The 17,174-nt window shown below is 43.4% G+C and overlaps 1 long non-coding RNA gene across 2 annotated transcripts; it reads right to left on the bottom strand.

Annotated features, from left to right (window-relative positions):
* Positions 1-450: 450 nt before the first annotated feature.
* On the bottom strand, positions 451-15,845 carry LOC121135314. Of its 2 annotated transcripts, XR_005872475.1 has the most exons (3): positions 15,823-15,845; positions 14,029-14,115; positions 451-657 (listed from the first exon to the last, which is right to left on the bottom strand). It is a non-coding gene; the product is annotated as an uncharacterized LOC121135314 (long non-coding RNA). The 2 variants fall into 2 exon arrangements; XR_005872474.1 differs by lacking the exons at positions 14,029-14,115; positions 15,823-15,845 and adding an exon at positions 10,623-10,871.
* Between the last annotated feature and the right edge of the window lie 1,329 nt (positions 15,846-17,174).

Here is a 17,174-nt window from a genome sequence, read left to right as displayed (position 1 = left end):
GATGTCTACATGCATACAGCAGTCAAGTGCACCTAAATATACATGAATAATACCCCACACTCAGATAAAATAGATAAACTGGTGAACAAATAGAGTATAGGGTTCCTATAGCCTGATGGCATAACCATGTCTTGCATGGAGTAGGTATGTATAAAGTATAATCATTTTCCCTCTCTAGATCATTGATTCTCTTACTTTGCAGATGATGAGTAAACTGAAGTTCAGAGGAAATCGAAACTGCAAGTTTTGGCAGAGTCAGGGCCACCACTGAGACCTGCTTTGTTCCTGGCATTTTCCAAATGTTTTATAGATATCGATATTATTTGAATGTAACTTTCTATCAACAATCAAGTTTCTAAATGTTGCGTGGGTGAAATAGCATTTGGAGACTTTTCTCTCTGCAGCATGAATCCCAAAGACAGAGGGAATAGAGAACACTGCCCAAAAGGATTTGATAATAAGGATTTTTTTAGGGAGCCGAGTAAATATGTCTAGATGTCTCTCAGAAACACTGTTCTGTAGACTGCCTTCGGGCTGTAGAAGTTTCCATGGGCTTTGATCAGTGTGCTGAGGGTGTTCACATCGTAAGTTAGAAGCAAACAGATTCCTTCCATCAGGCAGTTCTCTTGGTATCCTCGTCCCAGCTGACTTGTAAGCCTGAGGATAGAAAAACAATGAAAACCAGATTCCAGGAAAAGCATACTTGTTTAGAGCCACCCAGTTGCATCCAAAAGAGCAAATTTAATATGCTATTCTCCCAGGAATAAGACTACAGAAACAAAACTTGCATCATGCCCCCCAGATTCTTTCCACTCTGGGTTGCTCTCAGCCAACATACTAACTACAGAAGTAATAGCTAAAGTTCAAAATAGATCTACACAAACCAGAAAATCGGGATTTTCATCTTAGTTCCTCCATGTAAAATCAGCCATTTGTCTGACATTAATGTATCTTCTCACCCCTTTACTCACTGCGTAACAAGATTAACATAAACCCAGAGGCAGATATTGGGGTTCAAGATGAAGATCAGAAAAGCAAAGCAGCCAGCCACTAGTTCTTACTACTACCTCAGACTGAAATGGGTGAGCCTATCTCCATAAATCCTCAGAGCACAATACAGACTACACTGCTCTCCTCCAAGGCTCAGACTGTATTCCCAAGTTCCTGTCTCTTCCTGCTTTATATTCCTCTCTCAGTCCAGTCATATCCACACCTGTCTCCACCTCCCTAGTGCTGGGATTACAGTCATGATCCCAAATCCTGGGATTAAGGGTGTGTGCCACCACTGCTTGGCTTCTATGGCTAACTAGTATGGCTGCTGGGATTAAAAGTGTATATCACCATTGCCTGGCGCTATGGCTGTGCTAGCTTTGCATTTTGATCTCCAGTGGCTTTATTAAATCATAAACAATATATCACCACACCTCTGAATTAAATTTAATCACTCTCTCCCTTCTTTGAACTTCCATACATTTGAGTTTCACATGCAGCCTTCTACCCCAGGCTCATGTAAGAAAGCCTCTATGGAACTTTGTTGGGAAAACAGCAGATTGGATGATTTCTGTAGATCCTTGTAGCTCCAGTGATCTGTGACTTAAAGCATCTATAGCCATGATGAAACCCCAAATCCGAGTGATAAACCTAATGCTGAATTTGGACTCGTTCTGTGATTCTGAGGATTCTGCTAGACTCACATCACTTAACTCCTCACCTGCCTTAGAATGAGTTCTCTCCTGGCAGAGGATCCCCACAATCCTCTGTGAACTGGGCTTACTCTATTGAGTCCCTGTTTGGATCCTCCAGGAAGCAGACACCCAGATGGAGTGAGAAATGCAAGCAGTCTTACTGAGGGGGAAAAGATCTGTGCAGGACCAGGGATGAGGTGTCCAGGGTAGGTGGGAGAGCTTCAGGGTAATGCAGCATTGACCCCATTTAAAAAGGTGGAGGAAGAATGATTTGGTAGTGGGGGCCTAAGTCTCCCATTCAGTCTAAGAAAGTCTTAGGGATGGTGATAGGGATTGGAGGCTGCCTGTTTGAGGAGTCCCACAATGGGCACGTGTGCGGTGCTCAGCATACAAAGGAGACTATAACGAGGATGTGGTAGGGCTGTGGTGACACTGCAGCAGATCCCAGAAGGCACTGCAGCGGGAGGCCTGCGGCTAACACACTCCTCGCAGCAGCCACTCCCTGTCACTGCCACATTTCACATGCCCACATGCTGTGAATCCCAAAGGTGGACACAGCTCAACTCAAACTGAGGCTTCTCATGCATATTTATTACAAAGTTATGAATACACATCAGTTTTGTGTTGGGTACTACACCAGTCTGCCCCTACCCCTTCTCCAGTGGGAAAAGTGAAGTTCATCTGGGAGGGCTTTAGGTAATAAGGAGAGGCTTTTGAGCCTGCCTTGACTTCCAAGTATATTAAAACTATGTGGCCAGGCAGAAGTGGTGCACACTTAATCCCAGCACTCTGGGAGATAGAGATAGGTGATCTCTGTGAGTTCAAGACCAGTCTGCTCTACAGGGAGAGTTTCAGGACAGCCAGGGCAGTTATGCAGAGAAATCCTGTCTCAAAAAACAAGAGAGAGAGAGAGAGAGAGAGACAGACAGACAGACAGACAGACAGACAGACAGACAGACAGACAGGCTATGGCAGGTTTAGTAAATCAGAAAATAATCCTTAGGAAGCCCGACGTAATTTTGGATTAAATACCCCTCAGCCTGGAGAAGCTTGGAGCAAACTTCCAAAGACTTTGTGCCAACCACTGGATGCTCCAAAGAAGGAGGAGTCATTTACTAGAACTGGCCCTGGAGACACCAGACAAACCTTGAAATTGCTCTGACAGCCAACTGAGTGATGCAAAAGCATGCTCTACCTCTAGGGCCCCACCAGTCAAGATTCGGGATTTGCTGGGAGGCAAGTTCAATACCTGTTGTGGCTCCTGGATTAGATTCAAATTTTGAGGCAGAGAATGGAGGGAAGAGGAAAGAATTGGAAAGGGGTGGGGTAAATAGAAGAGGCGAGAGGGGCGTCTCTCCAGATTCATACCCAAACTCAGTAACTCAGTAGTGATTATCTGGCACAAAAGAAAATACTTATGGCAGAAAGAACCCTGTATATGATTTCTAAGGCCCATTCTTGATCCTGGGCTGCCTTATTTCACTCAATGCCTCTCAGGGTCATCTGTGCCTCTGGGTTATAAGCAGAATCGCCACACCAAACCCCTTTAAGGTTCTTCCATCAAACAGCCTAGGTTTTTTGGTTTTTTTTTTGTGTGTGTGTTTTGTTTTGTTGCTGTAGGGTGTGTGTGTGTGTTTTGTTTTGTTGCTGTAGGGTGTGTGTGTGTGTGTGTGTGTGTGTGTGTGTGTGTGTGTGTGTGTTTTGAGACAGAGTCTCGAGTAGCCCAGACTGGCCTTGAACTCCTGATCTCCCTGCCTCTACCTCCTGAGTGGTGGTGGGATTACAGATGTGTGTCCCCATGCCCCACCAACAGTATAAGATTTAACAGCTTCCTTAAGAAAGAGTGATAAAGAGGGGGGAAGGGAGAGAGACTGGAATGAAAAGAATTTCCTGTAAATCTAGAGTAGTATGTCTTATAAGGTCAATCACAACATAAACACACTCAGCACAGTGTTTTAATCTAACCAGGTTGCTAACCAACAGACATTGTGTTAGGTGGTGGAGTCTGGGAATCAGGGACAGTAACATTGCTGGAGTGGAACTCATTTTGTGATCAAGATATACAGGCCTTGAAACAGGACTCTGTTCTGTCTTTATACAGAGGTGCGGATGTGAGGGAGAATAATTCCACTTGACAGGTGGTTCTCGGAATTCTGATGCTCACAAGCACGTGTGCCTGCAACGTGACGAAGGCTTCTTAAAGATGAAACCGCTCTTTCCTGCTCTGGAAATCTGCATCCACTGATCACCCTCACCCGACTAAGAATGCTGGGAGTGGAAAGTATGCCCTGCGTGCCTTCCCCCAGGCTTGATATTTTAGGATTTAAAAAACAAGAGGAGTTCATGCTCCCTTACGTATTTTTCCCATTGAGAAAAAAAAAGCCACAAAACAAACGGCAGTCAAGGGCATAAAATAATTAGGAACCAATCATGAGAAGGCTATCTGATCCTTTGGTTGCTGATACTCAGCCTTGCAGGCCAGATCCTCCCAGAGTGGATCAGGTTTTCCCGTTTTAAATTAATCATCGTGGAGGGTTACAGATGAAAACATGAGCTCTTGGTCTAGTCCCTGATGGACGAACCTCAAACCTCAGGGAGAGCAAGAGACCAGCAGGGAGAGAGACAGAGAGTGAGAGACAGAGAGAGACAGAGAGACAGAGAGAAAGAAAGAGACAGAGAGAGAGACACACACAGAGACAGAGAGACAGAGACAGAGAGACAGAGACAGAGAGACAGAGAGACAGAGAGACAGAGAGACAGAGACGGAGACAGAGACAGAGGAGAGGAGAGAGAGAGACAGAAAGAGCAGGGAGAGGGCGATCTGGGAGCAGCGTGAGACCAGACTTCAGAGAAGGGAGAAGGGGTTGTGGTGTTAGTAGAGGCCACCAGAGAAGGGAGAAGGGGTTGTGGTGTTAGTGGAGGCCACCAGAGAAGGGAGAAGGGGTTGTGGTGTTAGTGGAGGCCACCAGAGAAGGGAGAAGGGGTTGTGGTGTTAGTGGAGGCCACCAGAGAAGGGAGAAGGGGTTGTGGTGTTAGTGGAGGCCACCAGAGAAGGGAGAAGGGGTTGTGGTGTTAGTGGAGGCCACCAGAGAAGGGAGAAGGGGTTGTGGTGTTAGTGGAGGCCACCAGAGAAGGGAGAAGGGGTTGTGGTGTTAGTGGAGGCCACCAGAGCAGCCACAGCAGGGTTGTGTCCCGATCAATAAATATTGGCACATTGGGCAGCTCACCTGGTTCTTACACATGCCTGGGGCCTACAGGTTGCGGTCTGCCAACTCACGCTGTCTCTTGGCTCTCAATCTGAATGTTATTTCCTTAGGAAGGAGAGTAAACAAGCACACAGCCGTTCTGGCCACAGGCTGCACACTCTGATGATGTGCTGAACAAGTCACAGTTGCCATAGAGTTTTCCATTTACAGATTTTATGTGTATGTGTGTTTTGCCACATGCCTGTCTGTGCATCACATGTATGCAGCACAGAAGCCAGAAGAGGCCATCAGATCCCCTGGAACTGAAGTTATAATGATTGTGAGCTACCATATGGGTGCTGGGACCCAACCCTAGTCCTCTGGAAGAGCAGCCAGCATTCTTAACTGTTGAGCCATCTCTCCAGCCCCATAGTCAAACATTTTAAAAACAATTTTGACAGTTGGACCTTAAGGGTTGTGAGGAGAGGCATGGATCCTGCTGAGGATCCTTGCCCATTACCCTAATGCTCCCCTCCCAAAGGTGCTTCCGAAGGACTCCCGCCATCACTTCCCACACATTGCCATGTACCAGTCTATTACACATGCTTGCTTGTCAGCTTTGGGAAAACCATCCCATTCAACACCACCTAAAATGGCATTTGGCCCTAGCACAGACACAATGGTATTTATTGACCAAATGAACAATATATTCTGAGTCACTGCAGCACTGGAGTGGACAAAGGACTCTGCAACCTGGAAACAGTAATAGCCATATCCTGGGTTCAAGACCTTGCTTTACCCGCTATGTGACTTTGGGTCCCGGTATTCTTAAGATTTTTTTTTTTTACAATTATTTGTTTACTTTGGGGATGGGGTGGGCTATTCACAAGCCATGCCACCTGCATGGGAGTTAGAGACAACTTTTGAGAGTCTGCTCTCCTCCTCTTCTCCGTAAGTGTCAGGGATGGAACTCAGGTCCTCTGATTGCAGGGACAGTCCTTCACCTATTGAGCCATCTTGTCCCCAGTATCCTGAATGTAAAATAGAAACAACCCTGCCTTGTCTACCTCAGAAGTAGCTCAGAGTAACCATCTGATAAGCTACCTCCAGCCGAAAATAAAGGACTTCTGGGTCAGAAAATACGGTTGTTTTGTTTTGTTTGGGGGAGGGGGAATCTCTAGAGACAGAAACGTCAAAATGTGAAAGACAAACTTATTTTTCACATTAGCGAGGCAAAAGTTGTACCTGGAAATGCGCACAACAATTTCACAAGGTAAATTTTTTGTTGTTGTTTTGAGATAAAGTCTTATATAGCTAGGACTGGCCTCAAACTCGCTACGGAGTCAAGGTTGGCTTGAACTCTTGATCTTCCTGCCTCAGATTCCCGAGTACTGGGGTTATAGGTGGGTGCTACTCTCGACAATTGGATTCTTACTCTTCCCTTCTTCCCACATGTCTGTCCCCTACCATCGTGCCTGCCCTTCTGAGTCTCGCTTACAGCTGCAGACCAGCTTCTTCAACAAAGAAAGGGACACGGCCATTAGAAGCTTCTGTTTTTGTCTAGAAAATTTGCCGCCTGAGAAAGACTGATTGCTTTATTTCCAACTGACAAAAGTCTCTCTCCCTCCTGGTTTGAAATGTTTATCCTCTTGCTTAAGGGTGAGGGAGTGGCAAGATTAGTGTGGGGCAATCGGTGTTGTGAAGGAGGGTGGGGTCTGTTCGAAGCAGAATAGATGGGCATTACGCTGACATGATTAATGCTCACTACCGTATTCTGAGGGCCATTCTCCAGCTGGTTCTGGAATACCACCATTTACAATCAATGACAAAGGGCAGAAGGCAGATAGGAAACCAAGTGAATTCACACCATGCTGTCCTCCGTAAGTCTCCACTAAGGTTTCAGCTGTACATCTAGAAAAGGTAGTCTCTGTTCTAGGATTGGTAGCTAGAGAGTTCCTCTGTTCAACGTCAGATGCTGCATTCCTCTGGGATTTGGTCAATCTGTGGCTTAAGTGCCAATGTTGCTGAACTGCAGGCCTAGGCTACCTGATGCTGTCATTTGCCTGCTTTGGTTCCCAGGCACAGCAGCCCTTTGTCTTCTTTCAAACAGTTAGACCCACACAGCTTACAGTCGGAGAGACCACAGTATTGAGAGGGAAGCTCTTATTCCAAATCACATAATAAAAAAGAGTTTGTGGCTAAGCCAAGATCAGACGCCGGGTTACAGGGAACTTTCCCCATTATCCTTCCCTTTGTTCTTTTGCACTTTCATGAACTGAGGGATGGGAAAAACCCTTAACTTCACACATTCCCATTCCTTTGTGTCTCTGGGTCATTTCATAATGTTACTATTCATTCAACTCCAGGCCTCTCGTCCACTAGCCTTTGTCTTATTTTCTGTTTACAGGAATGAAATTCCAAAAACAGAGACCCCTTCTACTTCTGCAGCATTAACTCTCACCTTTACCCTTCAGCAAGGGCTTGCTATTTAAACAAGCCAGTCTAGACTTATAAAGTCATTTTGGGCATCATCCTGACTAACTCCTACTTACTTCTCTGACATTCTATAGTACTTTATTTTGGGAGGAAAATGATATTTGATTTGGTCTGGTTCCTCAGTTTGGGTCAAGAGTATTTCCTGTAAATAGGCCTACAGTGACTTATGCTCCCTGTAACAAAAGACTTTCCATGTTTCACAGCTCCTACCCACTTGATTTGTCTCTTTTCTTCACCCATCTGAAATTTCTATGTCTTCTTACCACTATTTCCTCCAGTGCCCAGCAGAGTCCAGCACATGACAAAAGCTGCCTAACTATTTGTTGAATGAAAGACAAGGTCTTTGACTCCCTGCCTCCTGTTTACAGTAATAGATCACAGTGGTACTCAAATAACAATAAAAAATGTGAAGTTCTTTATTGGTGAACATATAATGTAAGTGTTGAAGACTTTTTAATCCTAAAAGCACTATATGATGAACCTTCTCTGTTTCTGCCACAAAGACAAGAAAATACTACAGTATGGGGAGAGAAGGAAGCATGAGTGAGTGAAGTCCTGAATGAATGTGTGCTTGTAGACATGGGCACTGCCATGTTACAGGCCCCAAAGCCTCAGACCCATGAAGGAATGGCAAAGTTTTCCCTGCCAAAGTGTGGCTCAGAGGGGAGTGGCAAAACCTGCTCTGGTCTAGTTCCAGAAAATGGCAAAATCTTCCTGTGGTCTGAGTGTGAATGCTGATCGTATCTGCAGAAAATATTCACTACCACTCTCTCCTAAAGGATGTATGGCCAGAAGACTGTTCCCTGTAGAGACTTCTCCTATGAGATTAGCTAAGTCTGCCTCCTTTATTCAGCTGTACATCATAAACCCTGCCCCCAGTTAAAAGTGATTCGGCTTCTCTGGCAGTTGACCCTGACTTTTCTGTGTGCCCATGTATCCATCTGTCTGTCTTTCCTTCATTCCCTTACCACCATAGTCAGGTAAAGTCATTGGAGGCCATACAAAGTTTTTCACACTGCTAAATATTTGTAAGATGTGTGCTTTTGCCATAAGTAAATGTCATCATCAGAAGAGAATGCTACCTTGGGATATTGTCTTCCCTATGACAGGCTAGATTCTCTGCCCCCTTCTTTCCCAGTCTAGAAAGTGCTCATGCCTTGAGGAACTGTCAGCCTCTATGCTAAATTTTACTTGTGCTGTCTCATCTATAATCTTTGTGGAGGATTCTTTTTCTTCTTTCTTTTCCTCCTCCTCCTCCTCCTCCTCCTCCCCCTCCTCCTCCTTCTTCTTCTTTGGACTGAGTTTATCTGTGTAGCTCTAGCTATCCTGGAACTCACTCTATAGACCAGGTTGGCGTCAAATTCAGAGATCTGCCTGCCTCTGCCTCCAAAGTGCTGGGATTAAAGGTGTGCACCACTACCACCTGACTTACAAGAATCTATTTTCTATTACCATTTAGCAGATAGTAGTGCCAAGAAGGCCCTGTAACTTGCCCAAAGTTGAGGATGGTTGTGAGCCACCACATGGATGCTGGGAACTGAACCTGGTCCTCTGCAAGAACAAGCACTCTTTTTTTTTTCTTTTTTCTTTATTTCTTTTTTCTTTTGGTTTTTCGAGACAGGGTTTCTCTGTATTGTCTTGGAGGCTGTCCTGGAACTCACTTTGTAGACCAGGCTGGCCTCAAATTCACAGAGATCCACCTGCCCCTGCCTCCCAAGTGCAGGGATTAAAGGCGTTCGCCACCAACGCCCAGCCAAATGCTCTTTCTTTAGAATAGCAGGACCCGAGACTATTGACTGTTTCTGAAGCTGTAGATGGAGATATATTTACCCCTAAAATGCTTTGGTTCTATGGATTAGGATATTCTATGGGATAAGAATTGCATAAGAATAAGGGGAGCACACTGGGTACTCAAAACATGCTAACCTAGGACAGTAGGTCAAAATGGCTGTGTGTGTGTGTGTGTGTGTGTGTGTGTGTGTGTGTGTGTGTGTGTGTGTGTGTGTGTGTTTTATCAAAATACGTGGACTGGGTCCCTTTCTACTCTTTGATCAACTGCAGAATGGGACAGGGCTAAGCGAGAAGGATTTGGAAAATGTCCCAGAGAGAATCAGCATGGTCTTAAACTCGGAATTATTCAGTGTAATCCACAGCTGTGTACAGACACAGGGAAGGAAGCATCATTGTTCTTGTTTCCACATTATTCTGATTGCTGAAAGCTTATTTTTTATTAAATTCATCCCGATTAACATTTTCTCAAAGTAGAGTATTCCTCTCCAGGTAACATCAAAATTCAAACATGTCCTAAGCTCCCTGCAGTCTACTTACAAATCCCACCTTGCCAAATTTCCTACAATATTAAGATCTCCTTCAAGACCTTTGTCCTTACTGTAGCCAACTGATAGAGACCTTCACATTGGTTGGTGTGTGCATGTTGCCTTTAAGATAGTGTGATAGTGTGATAGAGTATGCCACCTCTAGTTGCATACAACTCCAATATCCCTGTGATAATTCACACTATGGTTTACAGTGTCTGGAACCAAAAAGTCTCACCAAGTACTTCTGGACTAACTTTATCAGAATGATTGTGTCTTTGATTCTTTGCCAGGGAAATGGAGAAAAACTCAAGTCACTGTACCTTTGGCTCTCAGCAGCTCAGAGGAAAATCCCTTAAGAAAAACAAAGAAGCTAAAACCTTAGGGATGTTGTTAACAGTCTAGTATTTTCAAACCAGTTGGGAGTATTTAATATGGTCACTAAAAGGAACAACACAGTCTCTAGAGTATGGTCAGAACAATGCTGCTGTGCTTAGAGGTTACAATGCTGTATTGAACACTTAAAATCTAAAGTATTCTTAGTCCAGTAAAATAAGAGCACTAGAAAGAGCATTCAAGGGGACAGAGTCCAACCAGTAAGGTGCTTACTGGCCAGGTATGATCCTAGATCCTCAATTAAAAAGAAGCAGGGTGTGCTGGGTCATGTCTGTGATCTCAGTGCTGGGAAGGCGCAGCTGGGCAGGCTGCTGTGATTTGTTGCCTGGCCAGCCAACCTAGCTTACTTGGTGAGCTCCAAGCCAATAAGAGGAGACCCTGTCGCAAAGAGCAAGGTGAACTGCTTTGGTGAACTATACCAGAGGTTTCCCTCTGACCTCCATACATGCACCTGCACACATGTGCACCCTCGTACACATGAACACACACACATACACACAAACAAAAAAGGAGAATTTTCATTTATGTTACTCTTTATGACTTACAAAATGTTTTCTTGTCTCTCATCTCACTTGGGTATCTCAGTAATTTTGTCGGTACTAGCACTAATTTTACAGAAGCTCAACGGCAACTGGGTTCAGTTTCATAAAAATAGCTTCCAGTAGCCAGAACCATGTCCATGCTTAGGCTCACACAGATAATCAGTGCAGAGCTATGATTAGTTCCATGATCCTCCTAGAGAAAAAGGAAAAAGTGACGTAACTGGTTTAAGCAGGAAATCACCAGCTGGCTTATGTAGCTGTAAGCCACAGAAGACAGTTATCTCCCTCACATCCATTCCCTTCCCCGTTAGCAGGTCTCCTGACTTTCATTATCATCTTCCCAGCTGCTTCCCTACTGCGAGCCCAGGTGCTTCTGGGGATGGTAACTACACCCCTGACCAGAGCTCCGGAGCTTATGGCTCAGACTTACATTAATTAGCACAGTTCTGCTGCCTTGCCTTGGCTACCTGCTCATTCAGTGACATTTTCAAGCTATTTTTGTAGACTATATTCATTACCACATATGGTCAGTGAAGCCTCTGCTCAATTACTTCAGTGCTTGACCCAACGGAGAGGCCCTTAGATGACTGCAGCCAAATAGAAAGGAAAAGCCACTCTTCTCCTGGTCTAAACAAAAAACGTGCAGCAAAGCACAGCACACCGTGCAGCTGAGGGTAGCCTCACGAGACATTTTAAAGCAAGCTCTTCTCACATTGCCAAGGCTGGTCTCAATCTCATGATTCTCCTGCCTCTGATTTTCAAGTTACTGGAATTGTAGTTTGCCTCACTTCTCTGACTCATTCATAACTTAAAAAATAATTTTAAGGGGCTGGGAGTGGTTAAAAGCACTGACTGCTCTTCCAGAGGACCTGGGTTCAATTCCCAGCACCCACGTGGCAGCTCACAATTGTCTGTAGTCCCAGTTCCAAAGGATCCGAAACCCTCACACAAACAAACCAATGTACATGAAATAAAAATAAACCATTTAAAAATTTTAAAACAAATTAAAATGAAAAACTTTTAAAAAGGTTTATTTCTAATCGCGCACGCGCGCGCGCGCACGTGTGTGTGTGTGTGTCTATCTGGAGGGTAAGTGAGTGAGTGCAGGTTCCCATAGAGACCAGAGGCATCTGATACCCCTGGAGCTAGAGTTCTAAGTGGTTGTGAGCTGCTTGATTGTGGGTGTTGGGAACTGAATTCGGATCCTTTGCAAGAGCAGTACATGCTTTTAACCAGCTGAGCTATCTCTCTAGCCCCATCAATAAACATTTGATAACAAATTGGTCAATATTTGAGATGGATGAGCTAGCTGACAGGAGCCCTGAGGCACCAACCTTTACAGGTAATTATGAAACTCAAAATCATTTGGAAGCAATAGGGTAACTTGATAGGAAAAAGCCTTGGATGAAGGGAAGATAACATGTGAGAGGCAAAGGTAAACCTTACCTAAAATGCATCCATGTTTATAGATGTCTCTTTCCTTTAAATTGTCTTATGATAGCTTGCCCATTATTTCCAGGGTCCACCTCCTTCCTGACTACTTCCCTCCTCTTCCTCCATATGATATAAAACAGCTTTAAATTATAAAGCATCATATGGTATATTATTTTTTAAATGTCTTACAATGTATATTCTACAGCTTTACCTTGCACATATGAGATATTTGGTCAATAAGTGAGCTTCTGTGAAAGACAGCATGTAGAATATGTAACCAGTAGTGTTGCTGCAAAATAAACCAGATGGGCTATGGGGGAGGGGACAGGGCAGCAGATGACCCAGGCACTGATCCAAGACTTAAAATATTTGCATATTAGTTGCAACAAAAATGAGTCATCATTACTAACTCAGCAAATATGAAATAATTTTAAATAGGCCATAATATAGTAAAAAGAAAAAATTAAATATCATGAAGACAGTCCAATATGTATATCCATTTTTTGTTTGATTAAATGAAAGCAAAGTATTAATAGGCAAAGCAATCAACACAATAAAAGCATATCTTAATTATTAGCTGAATAAAAATACTGTTGAGTCAAAAATCACACATTAGGTTTTTGGTGCCCTAAATTTAATTTTTGGAAGCTGCTTCTGAGCAGAACGCATTCAGTCTTTCAGAAATAGAATACTTATCTCCAAGGCTACTGTTGTAAAGTTGGAACAGGACATCCTTCTCTTAGTATGTCATAAAGGCAGCTTCTTTTGTGCATCCTTGCAATTCAAGCATTATAAAGAGAGCTTACAGAGCAGTCAAATGAAAGCCGAGAACGAGTAGAAAAGAACAGAAGCCAAGCATCACAATGCTCAAATTACACGGCTCCTAGAGCCGAAGAACGAGTGTGCTTTCCAAGGGTCCCGCATCACCACATTCCCTCTCCGCAAATGTGAGATTAGGGAAACAAGACCAAAGGGCAGATTTACAACAAATAAGTGACGTAATTCGAGTCAGTGATTCCTTAGGAAACGGTTATTGAGCTTAAGTGAGTCACCATCAGCTTTAAGCAGTAAAAATTTCCAGTCCTTATTTCAGGGTGCAAGTATGCTGCTTTCCCCCATTTAAGTTGGCACTGCAATCAATAACGCATGACAAAAATATACTTTGAAAACTACAGGCTGGAAAGATGGCTCTGTGAGTAATGGTGTCTGTTGCCAAGCTGACAACCTGAGTTAGATCCCTGGGAGTCACATGGTAGACAGTGAGAACTGACTCCCAATAATTGTCCTTTGACATCCACACGCACGCTGTGGCACACTGATCTCCACCTCCACACATAAAAACATTTAATAAAAAATAAAGGATGTTCTTCTAAATATAAAATGATAGGTAGTTCTTTCTCAGTGATGGGTACCAACAAGAATCAATTTGAAAATTGCATATGTTCCAACCCAGACCCCAGGAGGTAGCTGTGCCCAGGGCAGAATTGGATAGAAGAAATTGCAAAGTGGGTGTTTGTCTGTATGTATGTCTGTGTGACAGTGTCAGGTCTCCTGGGACAATTGAGCTGTAATGTGGATGCTGGGAACTGAACAGCAGCCAGGGTTCTTAACCACTGATCCATCTCTCCAGCCTGACCACAGCCCTCGTTTAAGCCGGTTTCATCTCTGCAGCTATTGCCTGTCTCCAGGGCTGTAGGAGTTAAGATGGTTTAACATCCCTTGACTACTCTGCAAGTTGGAGACTGCAACTTCACTTCCAGGAGGGCAAGTGCTGGTGCAGCCATATTCCTGTATTCTAGATACTCTGACAATAGGGAGCAGGGTAGACCCAGTGATCATATACAGTGAACTGAGGACACTAAAACAGTGTGTGTGTGTGTGTGTGTGTGTGTGTGTGTGTGTATGAGAGAGAGAGAGAGAGAGAGAGAGAGAGAGAGAGAGAGAGAGAGAGGCACTGAGGCTACACACAACTTACCTACTCCACCAGAGAGTAGGTTCTCCATGTCTTGCTCATGTGATCTGCATCATGTTATTTAGCATAATGGTTGTCTTTTTTACTTTTCTACAAAATAACGTGAAATGCTTAGCATAGATCCTAGCTCTCACTGGTTCCATGCCTAAAACCTCTCCATGTTTCTACACCTGTACCCAAACCTTCCTCTTGCTCTCAGTCCAGTATTCAAAACAATTTCTTCTCCCTAAGGCCTCTAGTTCCCATGGTAACCAAAAGACATGTACAAAGGGAAAAAATAACATAGCAAGGCTGACTGCAGAGTCTGAGTTATCCCCAGCCGACTTGCTGAGACTATATCCCCTTTCATCTTCAATACACATAATAAATAAACCATACTCTTTGTGGTTGGTTTTAACTACTTAATACTTTAGTTTACTAGGGGAGGGGAACTGGCTCAACCTGTTTTAAAGGCTTGTTGCCAATTGTTAGGGTCATTTGCTTCAGGTTTTTAAAGATTAAGTGAAAATATTTCCAAAATGACTCGTGAAGGATTTAAAGAAAATATCAATCACTCTAGACAAATAATATCATATTTCTAGATCACAGAAAATACTTTTTAAAAAAGTAGGTACTTCACAGAACTGTCTTGGCTAACCCTACTCTGACTGATATCAAACATTGAAATAATCTCTCGAAGTGTTTGGTAGGCAAAGTTAATAACAATCATCTGAATAGGTACTTCATGAAGTCTAATTATTATTTCCTCTGATGTAAGAGTCCACACACCCAACCATAAGAAGAAAGCACCTGTTACCCTTTTCATTAATTCATTTCCTCTTGATTTTCCTATGAGGATTGTGTATGATGTTTGGATGCCTTCCCCTAGGGTCTCTCTGTCTCTCTGTCTCTCTGTGTCTCTGTCTCTGTCTCTGTCTCTGTCTCTGTCTCTCTCTCTCTCTCTCTCTCTCTCTCTCTCTCCCAGTAATGGAGACTGAATCCACCATTTTGCACATGTCAGGTAAGTTACCCTTCATTCATGGCACCTTTTTATTTTGAGGCTACATCTTATCATGCTCCCCAAGCTGGCAATCTTTACAAAATAGCTAGGATTGCAGATATTTTACCTGCCTGGCTTCTCTAGTGTATTTTGATATTGTTGTGCATTCTAGAGCTTAGGGGATTGTGGCCTTCCTGTCTTTAACTCTGCCTTTGGCGTGCTCCTCTCTGCCTCTCCACTGTTGTGCCATTCCCAGTTCTTAATAGATACTGCTGGAGCGTCTCCATACACCACTTGTTCCTTTTCTCATGCTGGCAGGACTCCATATTTACATAGGCTGCATCTTCCTGCCCAAGGCTCCCTAGTCCCAGCTTGTCATGAGGGAATCATGCACCTTGCCATGGAGTCATTAAACAGGTGTCTACATTTGCCAAGGACTTCTAGAAAAGTTTCTCAGGCTAATAAAAACCACACGCCATTCTTTTCTGCCCTTGCAAATATTTGGGCTCAGAAATGATGCCTGAGAATGATATAACTTCCTGCACCTAGGGGGACAGAGATGACAAGGAGTTCTGCACCACTGACTAAACTATAAGCTCAATGCAAAACTTGTTTCTGGAAATATTGTGTACTCCTGTATAAGCCATTGAGGTCCAGATTGTTATTTGTTGCCAAGACAACCTAACAAATTCTTCCTAGATGGCTAAGGAATTATCAACCTTCTATATATTTTACAACAAACAAAACCGATAGAGATAATTAGCACCAGAATAAAACTGATAACTAAAATTAAACATGGATCAGCTAAGCAACCTGACCTGAGAGGCTCAGCCAGTTGAGTTCCCTGGAAAACAGTAGGCTAGGTAGCCTAGCCTATTCTTCCAGGGCCTCAAGGACTCATGGGAAAGCAGCTTAAAGGGGACCAGCAGGCATATGTGATATGAACCTTTTGCTCTTTATTTTCTTGCCTACAGTGTCTACGTAATGCCAAAGGTGATTGTGGTAGGTTGAATTAATTGACTTTCATAAACTCATAGGGAGTGGCATAATTAGGAGGTGTGGCTTTGTTGGAGTAGGTGTGGTATTGTTGAAGTGTGTCACTGGGGAGGTGGACTTTGAGGTCTCATATACACTCAAAATACTACTCAGTGTGTCAGACCACTTCCTGTTGCCTGTGACTCAAGATGAAGAACTCTCAGCTCCTTCTCTAGCACCCTGTCTGCCTATATGCTGTCTTGCTTCCTGCCATGATAACGGACTAAATCTCTGAACTGAAAGCAAGTCCCAGTCAAATGTTTTCCTTACAAGAGTTGCCTTGGTCCTATGACTGTTCACAGAAACAGAAACCCAAACTAGGACAGTGATGGTCATGTTTTGACTGTGAGGATGAAAACAACATGCCAGATAGAGCCAAAAAGATAAGAAAATAAAACAGGCTTGCTTGTGGCTTCTCTTACCATCTACATATAGTCTGCCTTTCCAGAGACTTCTTATGTGGCTTGGAAAAGAAAATTGTACCTCTTTTGGTTAGCCACTTAGGTTGTATTGTTTTGTTTCATTCTTGTCTGATTTAATGGAATGCAGTTATTGATGATAAACATTTTTAGACTCTTTGATGATTTTAACAAAAGGATGGACAGAAAAAGTAAAGATAAAGCTCAAGAGGCTGGAGAGATGGCTCAGTTGGTAAGGTGCTTGTTACATAGGCATGAGGACCTGAGTTCAGTCTCCAGTACTCATGTTCCAGGTGTGTGGTGTACAACTGTAATCCCAGCGCTGGGGGGGGGGTTGGAGGCAGGAGGATCCCTGGAGCTTGTTGACCATCCAGTCTAGCTAAAGCAGTGAGTTCCAGGTGTAGTGAGGTACTCTGACTCAAAAATAAAGTATAGAATGGTTGAGGAAGACACCTAATGTCAACCTCTGGACTTCACATGCACCTGTACACATGCACACACACAAACGCACATACACAAAAGACAAACTCCTAAGTATATGTATTACAGATACTATATAATATGCATGTACTTATAGCAATAATGTGTTTTATATATGCATATAACTTGTTCAAACTCATACACTTAATAGCTTTACAAACTTATAATTATGTGTATAACTTACTGGTTTACAAAGACATTTTCAAACAATAAAATCAACAGGAAATTTTAGCTTT

Source organism: Mesocricetus auratus, unplaced genomic scaffold, assembly GCF_017639785.1.
Source record: "Mesocricetus auratus isolate SY011 unplaced genomic scaffold, BCM_Maur_2.0 Super-Scaffold_4256, whole genome shotgun sequence".
Classification (NCBI taxonomy): Eukaryota; Metazoa; Chordata; class Mammalia; order Rodentia; family Cricetidae; genus Mesocricetus; species Mesocricetus auratus.
Note: the sequence above shows the minus strand (reverse complement) of the source record. Positions and strands in the feature narration are given on the sequence as shown.